This window comes from Colobus angolensis, unplaced genomic scaffold (genome assembly GCF_000951035.1).
Source record: "Colobus angolensis palliatus isolate OR3802 unplaced genomic scaffold, Cang.pa_1.0 Scaffold273, whole genome shotgun sequence".
Taxonomy (NCBI): domain Eukaryota; kingdom Metazoa; phylum Chordata; class Mammalia; order Primates; family Cercopithecidae; genus Colobus; species Colobus angolensis.
Window position 1 is genome coordinate 345,679 of NW_012115966.1, and position 13,081 is coordinate 358,759.

The window sequence follows — 13,081 nt, forward strand, 5'->3', positions numbered from 1 at the left end:
TCTAATATTGACAGTGGGCTGTTAAAATCCCCCACTATTATTGTGTAGGAGTCTAAGTCTCTTTGTAGGTATCTAAGAATTTGCTCTATGAATCTGACTGCTCTTGTATTGGGTACATATATATTTAGGATAGTTAGCTTTTCTTGTTGAATTGGACCCTTCTCTTTGGAGCCATGAGCTGTGCTGCCTGGGTTGTGGGGATGAGTAGTGAAAGCACTTTAGCTGTTCTCTCTGGTGTCTCAGTAAATTGTATGCCCCAGAAGTCCACTGGCTTTGAGTTTTTCTCTGCAGTACGACTTGCCCAGGAATTGCAATTTTTGTGCCATAGACTGCCCTTTAAGTTTATTTACAGCCCCAGAGCACTTCAGTCCATGGTGGTGAGGCCTGCCAGAATTTAAGTTCTGACTCCTGGGATGGATGATTTCCCCCTGGCTAGAGCTGGTTTAAGTTCTTTCTCCATAGGTAGGTATCAGCTGAAGTCAGCATGGTTTTGCTTTCCCCTGTGACAGGGCAGCACTGAGTTGAATGCAAAGTCTCGATTACTGCACTCTCTATCTCCCCCATGCACAGTTTTCTTCATGACATGCGACCTCTGCAGGAGGAGTGGGGGAGGGGTGGAATGGACAATTCAAGACTACCTTGTTTACCATCTTCAGTGCCTTTAATGACGTGAAGTTAAAATCAAGTACTGTGAGTACTCACCTGATTTTTTGTTCTTATGAAGGGTGCCTTTTTTGCATAGATGGCTGTTTAATTTAATGTTCCTACACGGTGGTGGTCAGTGGAGGCTTCTATTTCACCATCTCGTCCCACCCTATGTGTTTTACCACATTTTCTTTATCCAATCTACCATTGATGAGCATCTGGGTCAATTTCATGTCTTTGCTATTATGAATGTTGCAGCAATTAACATATGGGTGCATGTATCTTTATGGTAGAACAATTTATGTATACCTTTGGGTATATGCCCAATAATGTGATTGCTGCATTGAATGGTAATGCATTCATTGGTTTTATGTTCTGTGGTTTTATATTCAATGGTTTTATGTTCTGTGAAAAATCACCACACTGCTTTCCACAATGGTTGAACTAATATACATTCCTAACAGCAGTGTGTAAGTGTTCCCTTTTCCCTGCAACCTTAACAATACCTGTTATTTTTTGCCTTTTTAATAATAGTTATTCTACTGGTGTGAGATGGTATCTCTTGTGGTTTTGATTTGCATTTTTCTTCTGGTGGCTAGTGATGTTGAGCATTTTTTTCATGTTTCATGGCCACTTTTGAGGTGTCTGTTAATGTCCTTTGCCCACTTTCTAATGGGATTAATTTGTTTTTCTCAGTTGTTAAGTTCCTTACAGATTCTACACATTAAACCTTAGTTGGATGTGTAGCTTGCAAATATTTTCTCTTTTTCTGCAGATTGTCATTTTACTCTGTTTATAGTTTCTTTCTACGTGAAAAGGCTCTTTAGTTTAATTAAGTTCCACTTGTCTTTTTTTTTTATTTTGTTGCAATAGCTTTTGGGGACTTAGCCAGAAATTCTTTCCCAATGCTGATGTTGAAAAGAGTATTTCCTAGATTTTCTTCAGGATTTTTATGGTTTGAGGTCTTACATTTAAATTCTTAATCTACTTTTAATTAATTTTTGTATCTGGTGAAAGGGAAAAGATATGGATCCATTTTCAATCTTCTGCTAGGCAGTTATCCAAGCACTATTTATTGGCTTGGAGTCCCTTCCCCTTTGCTTGTTTTCGTTGGCCTTGTTGAAGGTCAGATAACTGTAGGTGTGCAGCATTATTTATCATTTTCTATTTTGTCCCATTATGTCTGTTTTTGTACTAGTACCAAGCAGTTTTGGTAACTGTGGCTTTATATTTATAGTTAAAATCAGGTAATGTTATATCTCTGGCTTTGCTCTTTTTGCTTAGGATTGCTTTGTCTATTTAGGCTCTTGTGGATCCATATAAATTTTAGAATAGTTTTTTCTAATTTTGTCAAGAATCATATTGGTAGTTTAATAAGAATATCATTGAATCTGTAAATTGCTTTGGGCAGTATGGCCATTTTAATGATATTGATTCTTCCAATCTATGAGCATGAAATGTTATTCCATTTATTTGCATTATCTCTGATTTCTTTCATGAGTGTTTTGTAGTTCTCCTTTTAGAGATCTTTCACCCCCTTTGTTAGCTGTATTTCTAGGTATTTCTTTTTTGTGTGGCTATTGCAAGTGAAGTTTTGTCCTTGATTTGACTCTCAGTCTGGGTGTTGTTGGTATATAGGAATGCTACTAATTTTTGTACATTGATTTTGTATCCTGAAACTTTACTAAAGTTGTTTATCAATTCTAGAAGCTTTTTGGTAAGTCTTTAGGATTTTCTAGGTATATAATAATATCAGTGAACAGAGATAGTTCGACTTCTTCTTTTCCTAATTGGATGCTTTGTCTTTCTTTCTTTTGTCTGATTGCTCTGACTAGCACTTTCAGTAATGTGTTAAATAGGAGTGGTGAGATTGGGCATCATTGTCTTGTTCCAGTTCTCTAGGAGAATGATTTGAGCTTTTACTCATTCAGGATAATGTTGGCTGTGAGTTTGTTATAGACTGCTCTTAGTGTTTTGATGTATGTTCTGTCAATGTCTAGTTTATTGAGGGTTTTTATCATAAAGAGATGTTTGATATTATCAAGAGCTTTCTCTGCTTCTATCGAGATGATCATGTAGCTTTTGTTTTTGATTCTGTTTATGTGGTAAATGACATTTATTGATTTGTATATATTAAACTAGCTTGCATCCCAGGAATAAAGCCATTTTATTGTGCTGAGTTAACTTTTTAATGTGCTGCTGAATTTGACTGGCTAGTATTTTAATGAGGATTTTTGTGTCTATGTTCCTGAAGGATGTTGGTCTAGAGTTTTATTTTTTCATTGCATGTCTGCCAGATTTTGGTATCAGAATGATGCTGGCTTCATAGAATAAACTAGGGAGGAGGACCTTCTCCTCAATCTTTTGAAATAGTTTTAGTATAACTGGTATCAGTTCTTCTTTGTACATCTGGTGGAATTTGGTTGTGGATCCATCCAGTATGGGGCTTTTTGTTGTTGTTGTCATGTTCTTTGTTACTGATTCAATTTCAAAAGTTGACTTTGGTCTAATTAGGGTTTCAGTCTCTTCCAGATTCAATCTTGGGAGATTGTGTGCCTCAAGGAATTTATTTATTTTCTCTAGATTTTCTAATTAGTCTGCATAGAGTGGTTCATTGTTTCTCTGAGGATTTTTTGTATTTTTGTGGGATAAATTATAATATCACATTTGTCACTTCTGATTGTGCTTATTTGGATTTTCTTTTTCTTTGTTGGTCTAGTTAGGGGTTTATCAATATTATTTATTTTTTCAAGACCCAACAGTTGGTTTCATTGATCTTTTGTATGGATTTTTGCATCTTAATATCATTACATTATTATCTAATTTTAGTTATTTCCTTTCTTCTGCTAGTTTTGGGATTGGTTTGTTCTTTCTTTCTTTTTTTTTTAATATTTCCTTTAGGTGCAAAGTTAGATTGCTAATTTGAGACCTTTCTAACTTCTGATGAAGGTGTTTAGGTCTATAAACTTTCCTGTTACCACAGCTTTGGCTGCATTCCGCAGATTTTTGTATTGTTGTGTCCTTATTTTCATTGATTTAAAATAATCTTTTATTTCTTTCTTAATTTTAATGTTTCCCCAGGAGTTATTCATTAGTAAGCTGTTTAATTTCCATGTATTTTGTATTTGTGTAGTTTTGAGAAATATTCTTGGCATTGATTTCTATTTTTATTGCACTGTGGTCTGAGAGTGTGCTTTGTATGATTTCAATTTTTTTGAATTTATTGAGGCTTGCTTTCTGACCAGGCATGTGGTCAATCTTAAGACATATTCAATGTGCAGATGAGAAGACTATATATTCTGTGTTTTTTGGGTGGAGTATTCTGTATATGTCTATTAGATCCAATTGGGCAAGTGTTGAGTTTAAATCCAAAGTTTCTTATTTATTTATTTATTTATATATTTATTTTTGAGCTGGGGTGTCACTCTTTTGCCCAGGCGGTAGTGTAGTGGCCTGATCACAGTTCACTGAAGGTTTGGCCTCTCAGGCTCAATTGATCCTCCTGCCTCAGCCTCCTGAATAGTTGGGATTACAGGTGCATGCCACCATGCCCTGCTAATTTTTGTATTTTTTATAGAGACAGGATTTGTTGTGTTGTCCAGGTTGGTCTCAAACTCCTGGGCTCAAATGATCCATCCACCACTGTGCCTAACCTCAGAGTTTCTTTTTTAGATTTTTGTTTTGATGTGATCCATCTAACGCTGACAGTGGGGTGTTGAAGTCTCCCACTATTGTTGTGTAGTTGTGTAAGTGTTTTTGTAGGTCTAAAAGAAGTTGCTTTATGAATCTGGGTGCTCCAATATTGGATGTATATATATTTAGGGTAGTTAAACTTTTTGTTGGAGTGTATCCTTTGTCATTATGTAAGCCCTTCACTGTCTGTAATTTTTATTAAAGTCTGTTTCATCTGATGTAAAAATAATGACTCCTGTTTTTGTTTGTTTGTTTTCTATTTTCATGGTAGATCTTACTCCATCCTTTTACTTTGTGCTGGTGGGTATTGCCACATGTGACATGGATCTCTTGAAAACAACAGATGGTTGGGTCTTGTCTTTTAATCCAGATTGCCAGTCTGCATCTTTTAAGTGAGACATTTAGCCCATTCACATTCAAGATTAGTATTGATATGTGTGATTCTGATCCTATCATGGTGTTGTTAGCTGATTGTTATATAGACTTGATTGCATAGTTACCTTATAGTGCCTGTGGGCTATGGGCTTAGATGTGCTTCTGTGATAGCAGGTGTCATTCTTTTGAATCCATATTTAGTATTCCCTTAAGGACCTCTTGTACAGTTGGTCTGGTTGAAATGTATTCCCTCAGCATGTGCTTGTTACAGAAAGATTTTACTTCTCTTTAACTTATGAAGTTTAGTTTGGCAGGACATGAAATTCTTGGTTGGAATTTCTTTACTTTAAGGACAGTAAAAATAGACCTCTAATCTAATCTGGCTTGTAAGATTTCTGCTGAGAAATCTGCTGCTGGCCTGACGGGATTTTTTTCTGTAGGTGACCTGCCCCATACTCTCTAGTTGTTTTTAAAGTTTTTTGTTTTGTATTGACCTTGGTGAATCTAATGACTATGGGCCTTGGGAATGGTCATCTTGTATCTGGCTGAGGTTCTCTGTATTTTCTTAGACTTGCATATAGACTTCTCTAGTGAAATCAGGGAAATTTTTATGAACTGTGTCCTAAAATATATTTTCCATATAGCTTATTCTCTCTCCTTCTATCTCAGAAATGATGCTAAGTCATTTGGTCTCTTTATATAATCCCATATTTATCAGATAATTTTTTCATTTTTCTTATTTATTTTTCTTTATTTTTGTCTGACTGTGCTGGTTCAAATAACTCATACTTTAGCTCTGAGATTATTTTCTCAGCTTGGTCTATTATGCTGTCAATACTTCCAATTCTATTATGAAATTCTTGTAGCCAATATTTCAGCTCATGCTCAGTTTGGGTTAGTCTTAAAATGGGAATTTTATCTTTCAGCCTTGAATTGATTTACTGGATTGCTTGGCTTCCTTGGATTGAGTTTCAATTTTCTTGCCAGGTTCAGAATTCTTTGTCTGTCATTTCAGACAATTCAAACTGGTTAAGAACCATTGCTGGGGTGCCAGTGGGCTCATTTGGAGGTAAGGGAACACTCTGGCTTTTTAAATTGCCAGAGTTCTTGTGCTGATTCTTGCTCATCTGGGAGGGCTGATACTCTTTTAATTGAGGTCTAAATTGAGTTTCATCTGTTGACTTCATTTCTGGAAGTTTTCTGGGGACTAAGGCTCTGTACAGGGTCTTTCTTTGTTGTAGAATTCTTGCTCTTGGTTTCATAGCGGGTAAAGTTAGTAAAGTGATTTTTGACTTTGTAATTTGGGCTGCGTTTTAGTAGATGGCAGTTGACAGCAATGAGCAGTAGGTAAGCTCTTACTCAGTCACATGGTTCCTTTATGTATCTTTGCATTTGCAGTTGTGTACTGTGGATTAAGGATGAGAGAGGTAACTCCCTCACCAGGTCTGCTGATAGGCTTTGGGGGAGCCCCTTCTGATGCTACACCCTTACTAGACTGACCTTGTGGAAGGAGACACAGCTAGGTCTCACACCAGCCTATTCACCTGTGCAGTTAAGCCCTCTCAATATTTTTTGAGTATGGGCTCCTCCATCCCAGACCTGAGAAACAGCCCTGAGGGCCAACCACAACAGATGCACACCCAGGCTTACCAAAAAGGCATGTGGCCATGTCCCAGGCCTGCAAAATTGCCCCATGGGCCACCTTCAGCAGATATTTCCCTAGGCCACCAAGCAGTTATGTGCCCATGTTCTGGGCCTGAGAAACTGCCCTGAGGGCCATCCCTGGCAGACATGTCCCCAGGCCAGATGAGGAATCACACATGGTGCCCCTGACTAGAGTAATAGTCACGTGGTTCCAACCCCAGTGAGCCAGACATCAAGTTGGCCAATCTGCTGTGTACATGCATGCACCCCTAACCTGAGAAACAGACCAATGAGTCCACCCCTAGCAAAGCCACACCACCATTGCCACACTCATTTCAGCATGGGTCACTGAGACACTTGTAAATGTCACTAACACGGGTTACAGCTAAAGAAACCACACAGAGACCACACTACTACATCCACCTAGAACCAAAGCCAATGCACCTTACAGAATCAACACCTCAAGACCCACCTAAGCAAATAAATATTTCTCTGTAAAACCTATTTCATAAAATTGGAAGTGGTGACTGTTTCATCAGATGCATAGTTATCAACATAGGAATAGGTAAAATGTGAAAAAAGGAAACATGACACTTCCAAAGTAACGTAACAATTCTCCAATAACAGACCCCAATCATAAGGAAATATATAAAATGCCAGAAAAAGAATTTGAAATAGCAATCTTCAGGAAACTCAGTGAGATACAAGGGCCCAATAAAAAAAAGGAAATTGCAGGCCAATGCCCTGATGAACATAGATGCAAAAATCCTTGAGAAAGTACTAACAAACTGATTCCAACAATACATCAAAAAAGATCATGCACTATGATCAAGTGGGATTTATCCCATGGATGCAAAGATGGTTCAACATATGAAAATTAATAAACAGGATACATCATATCAACAAAATGAATGACCAACCCATATGATCCCTTTCAAAATACCAAAGACATTTGTCACAGAAACAGAATAATAAAAAAAAGCATTTGATAAAATTCAACACCCCTTCATGACAAAAACTCTCAATAAATTGTGTATAGAGGGAAAGTAACTCAACACAATAAAGGCCATGTGACAAACCCACAGCTAACATCATAGTAAATGGGGAAAAGCTGAGAGCTTTTGCTCTAAGCACTGGAATAAGACAAAGGTGCCAACTGTCACTACTTTTATTCAACATAGTCCTGGGAGTCCTAGCCAGAGCAATTAGGCAAGAGAGAGAAATAAAGGGCATCCAAATTGGAAAGGAAGATATCAATATGTCCTTGTTTTCAGAGAGCATGATTTTATATATAGAAAAACCTACAGACTTTATGAAAAAACTCTTATAAGTAATAAATGAATTCAGTAACCTTGCAGAATACACAATAAATATACAAAACTCAGTAATGTTTCAATACATGAACAACAAACTACTTGAAAAAGAAATCAAGAAGGAAATCTCACATATAATATTTACAAAAGAAAAATACCTAGAAATAAATGTAACCAAGCAGTTACAAGACCTCTATAAGGAAAACTACAAAACACTTATTCCTTGCTCATGGATCAAAGTAATTAATACTGTTAAAATGACCATGCGGTACATCTAGTTCTAGATCCTTGAGGAATCGCCACACTGTTTTCCATAATGGTTGAACTAGTTTACAGTCCCACCAACAGTGTAAAAGTGTTCCTATTTCTCCACATCCTCTCCAGCACCTGTTGTTTCCTGACTTTTAATGATTGCCATTCTAACTGGTGTGAGATGGTATCTCATTGTGGTTTTGATTTGCATTTCTCTGATGGCCAGTGATGATGAGCATTTTTTCATGTGTCTGTTGGCTGTATGAACGTCTTCTTTTGAGAAATGTCTGTTCATATCCTTTGCCCACTTTTTGATGGGGTTGTTTGTTTTTTTCTTGTAAATTTGTTTGAGTTCTTTGTAGGTTCTGGATATTAGCCCTTTGTCAGATGAGTAGATTGCAAACATTTTCTCCCATTCTGTAGGTTGCCTGTTCACTCTGATGGTAGTTTCTTTTGCTGTGCAGAAGCTCTTTAGTTTAATTAGATCCCATTTGTCAATTTTGGCTTTTGTTGCCGTTTCTTTTGGTGTTTTAGACATGAAGTCCTTGCCCATGCCTATGTCCTGAATGGTACTACCTAGGTTTTCTTCTAGGGACCCAGCCATCCCATTACTGGGTATATACCCAAAGGATTATAAATCATGCTGCTATAGAGACACATGCACATGTATGTTTATTGCGGCACTATTCTCAATAGCAAAGACTTGGAATCAACCCAAATGTCCATCAGTGACAGACTGGATTAAGAAAATGTGGCACATATACACCATGGAATACTATGCAGCCATAAAAAAGGATGAGTTTGCGTCCTTTGTAGGGACATGGATGCAGCTGGAAACCATCATTCTTAGCAAACTATCACAAGAACAGAAAACCAAACACTGCATGTTCTCACTCATAGATGGGAACTGAACAATGAGATCACTTGGACTTGGGAAGGGGAACATCACACACCGGGGCCTATCATGGGGAGGCGGGAGGGGGGAGGGATTGCACTGGGAGTTATACCTGATGTAAATGACGAGTTGATGGGTGCAGCACACCAACATGGCAGAAGTATACATATGTAACAAACCTGCACGTTATGCACATGTACCCTAGAACTTAAAGTATAATAATAATAAAAAAAGACCATGCTACCCAAAGCAATCTATAGATTCAATGCAATCCATATCAAAATACTAATGACATTCTTCACATAATTAGAAAATTAAAAAAAAAATTGTATGGAATCACAAAAGACCTCAAATAGCTAAAGGAACACTGAGCAAAAAGAACAAAGCTGTAAGTGCCACACTACCAGACTTCAAAATGTACTACAAAGACTACAAAGCTGTAGTAACAAGAACAACAAAAAAGAGCATGGTATCAGCATATAAACAGATACATAGGCTAATATAACAGAATGGAGAATTCAGAAAGTAATCCACGTATCTCCAGCCAATTGATTTTTGAATTTTGAATTAAAGCCACTAAGAACACTCATTGGAGAAAGGATAGTCTCTTTAATATATTGTGCTGGGAAAACTGAATATCTATGTGCAGAAGAATGAAACTAAACTCCCACTTCTCACCCTATTCAACAATGAGCTCCAAATGGGACAAATAACTAAATCTAAGACCTCAAACTATAAGAGCACTAGAAAAAACAATAGTAGAAACACTTCAGGACACTGGTCTGGGAAAAGATTTTATGAATAAGACTTCAAACACATAGGCAACAAAAGCAAAAACAAATGGGGCTATATAAAACTAAAAAGCTCTGTATAACAAAGAAAATAATCAACATAAAGAAAAAACAGCCTACAAAATGGGAGAAAATGTTTTCAAACTATTAACCCAATAGGGGATTAATATCCAGAATACACAAGAAACTCAAATATCTCAACAGCAAAAGAACAAACAATTCAATAAAAAGGGGGCAAATAACATGAACAGACATTTCTCAAAAGAAGACATACAAATGGCTAATAAATCTATATACAAAAATACTCAACATCACTAAGCATCAGAGAAATGCAATTCAAAACCACAGTGAGAGCTGGGTGCGGTGGCTCCTGCCTGCGGCTCCCGCCCGCAATCCCAGCACTTTGGGAGGTCAAGGAGGGTGGATCCACCGAGGTCAGGAGTTCACGACCAGCCTGGCCAACATGGTGAAACCTCATTTCTACTAAAAATACAAAAAAATTAACTGGGCGTGGTGGTGCATGCCTGTAGTCCCAGCTACTTGGAAACTGAGACAGGAGAATCACTTGAACCCAAGAGGCAGAGGCTACAGTGAGCTCAGATGGTGCCAAACTGCACTCCAGCCTGGGTGACAGAGTGAGACTCCATCTCAGGGAAAGAAAAACAAAAATACACTGAGGTATCTGCTCACCCCAGTTAGGATGGCTGTTACCAAGAAGACAAAAAATAACAAATGCTGGTGAAGATGCAGAAAAAAATAGAACTCTTATACACTATTGGTGGGAATGTGAACTACTACAGCTTCCATAAAGAACAGTATGGAGGTTTCTCAAACAACTACAAATAGAACTACCACATGATCTAGCAATCTCACTACTGGGCATTTATCCAAAGGAAGGGAAATCAGAATATTGAAGAGACATTTGCACCCCCATGTTTATTGTGGCACTATTCACAATAACCAATATACAAAATCAACCTAGATTTCCAACAAAAGATTAATGGATAAAGCAAATGTGGTATATATACACACAATGAAATATTATTCAGTCATAAAAGAATAAAATTCCATCACTTGCCATGACATGGATGGAACTAGAAGACATTACATGAAGTGAAGTAATCCAGGAATAGAAAGTAAAACACTGCATATTCTTACTCATATAATGGAAGCTAAAAATGCTTATCTCATAGAAGTGAAAAGTACAGCAGAAGATACTAGAAGTTGGTAAAGGTAAGGGAAAGAGGAGAACAGGGAAAAGTTCTTAAAAGATATGAAATTGTAGTTAGATAGGAGGAATAAATTCTAGAGTTCTATAGCCCTGTAGAATTACTATAGAGTTAACAATAATATACTATATAGTTTCAAATAACTAGAATGAAAAAAAATGAATGTTCAAGATGTTCAAGAACTGAATGTTCAAGAAATAATAAATGTTCAAGATGATGAATATGCTAATTACCTTTATCTGCTCACTATGCATTATATGTATTGAAATATCACTATGTACCCCATGAATGTGTACAATTATTGTAGGCCAATGAAAAGAAAAAGGTATAATTTGTGGGGAGTGGATGGAGGAGGAAGTGTCATGGTGCCAGACGTGGAGCTTTTTCTCATTGGCTCTTATTAGGGAACAGCTGGATGACAGGCCAAGTAGCTACTATGGAGTGCAGGTCGATAAAGAGTCTCCTAGTGCCAGCAGATGGCCAACCTTATCCAAGATGTGGGACAGCATCTCAATGTCTCTCAGCTTACAGTAAACACTGCAATTGTTTACATGTACTATTCTTTCACCAAATTCATTAGGAATCCTTGGAGTAAAATGTCTGCAGACTGATGAGGAGGTAATGTGAATGAATTAGTGGATTTCACCAGAAACTTTGGAAGAGTGCTGGGTATCAGTGTTGCACTAAAGGAAGATGAAAATTGAGCTCTCTTTAGAGGAAACAGAAATAATTCTGTGAGGAGTGTGGATAATATTGTCAACCTGTAATTTTTTGGCAGTGAAAGGGGAGGAACAGGCTCAAAAACTTGAACATGTTATTAAAGTAGCACATGCTTGTCTTCACTCCCTAGAGTGCTGGATACTAAATGTGGTACTTACTTTCAACAGACTCAAGAACTGGTTTTAATTGAAACCATAACCCTACAAACACCAGATTCTGAGATCAGCATTGAACATCTACAATCAGATGTGGTAAAATGTGCCAAGTTAGTAAAAGCAAGCAAGGATTTGACACAGACATCTTATTTCATGGCTAAAAACAGTCTGCATCACATAACCTTCTCTCTTCAGTACAAACCAACAGTGATAGCACATGTATACATTCATTTGACTTGCAAATGATCCAATTGAGAGATTCCTGTGTTCATTGCTGGAAAGCGTTGGTGGTAATATGTGGATTCTACAGTTACTCTAGAATTATTAGATGAGCTAAAATATGAGTTTCTAAAAATATTAGAGAAAACACCTGTTAAGTTGAAAAGGATCAGAAACTGGAAGGCCAATCAGTCATTTAATAAACCAAAAATAGATGGTATTTATCAGAGACACCACTTCTTTATCTTTGGTCCAGAATTCCACTTTAATAGATAGTATCACAGATGTGCCTATAAACCCACGTTTTCAGAAATGATCTACATTGGCATTCCCTAGGCCACTACTTCTTTTCTTTTCTCTTTTTTTAATTAAGTGTCAGAATACATGTGTAGAACATGCAGGTAGGTATACGTGTGCCATGGTGGTTTGCTGCACCTATTGACCCCTTGTCTAAGTTCCGTTCCCTCACCCTCCCCACCCCATAACAGGCCGTGGTGTGCATTGTTTCCCTTACTGTGTCCATGTGTTTTCATTGATCAACTCCCACTTATGAGTGAGATCATGTGGTGTTTGGTTTTTGTTTCTGTGTTAGTTTGCTGAGGATGATGGCTTCCAGCTTCATCCATGTCTCTGTAAAGGACAGAAACTCATTCTTTTTCATAGCTGCATAGTATTCCATGGTGTTTATGTACCATATTTTCTTTTTTTAAAAAATTATTATTATATTTTAAGCTCTAGGGTACATATGCACAACGTGCAGATTTGTTACATATGTATACATGTGTCATGTTGATGTGCTGCACCCATTAACTTGTCATTTACATTAGGTTTATCTCCTAATGCTATCCCTCCCCCATATCCCCTCCCCACAATAAGCCCCAGTGTGTGATGTTCCCCTTCCTGTGTCCAAGTGATCTCATTGTTCAGTTCCCACTTATGAGTGAGAACATGTGGTGTTTGGTTTTCTGTTCTTGCGATAGTTTGCTGAGAATGATGGTTTCCAGCTGCATCCACGTCCCTACAAAGGACATGAACTCATCCTTTCTTATGGTTGCATAGTATTCCATTGTGTATATGTGCCACATTTTCTTAATCCAGTCTGTCACTGATGGACATTTGGGTTGATTCCAAGTCTTTGCTATTGTGAATA

General features: G+C 37.4%; 1 pseudogene; it reads left to right on the forward strand.

Annotated features, from left to right (window-relative positions):
• The first annotated feature begins 11,182 nt into the window (after window positions 1-11,182).
• The window catches only part of LOC105516090, a 14,727-nt pseudogene continuing 12,828 nt past the window's right edge, over window positions 11,183-13,081 (forward strand).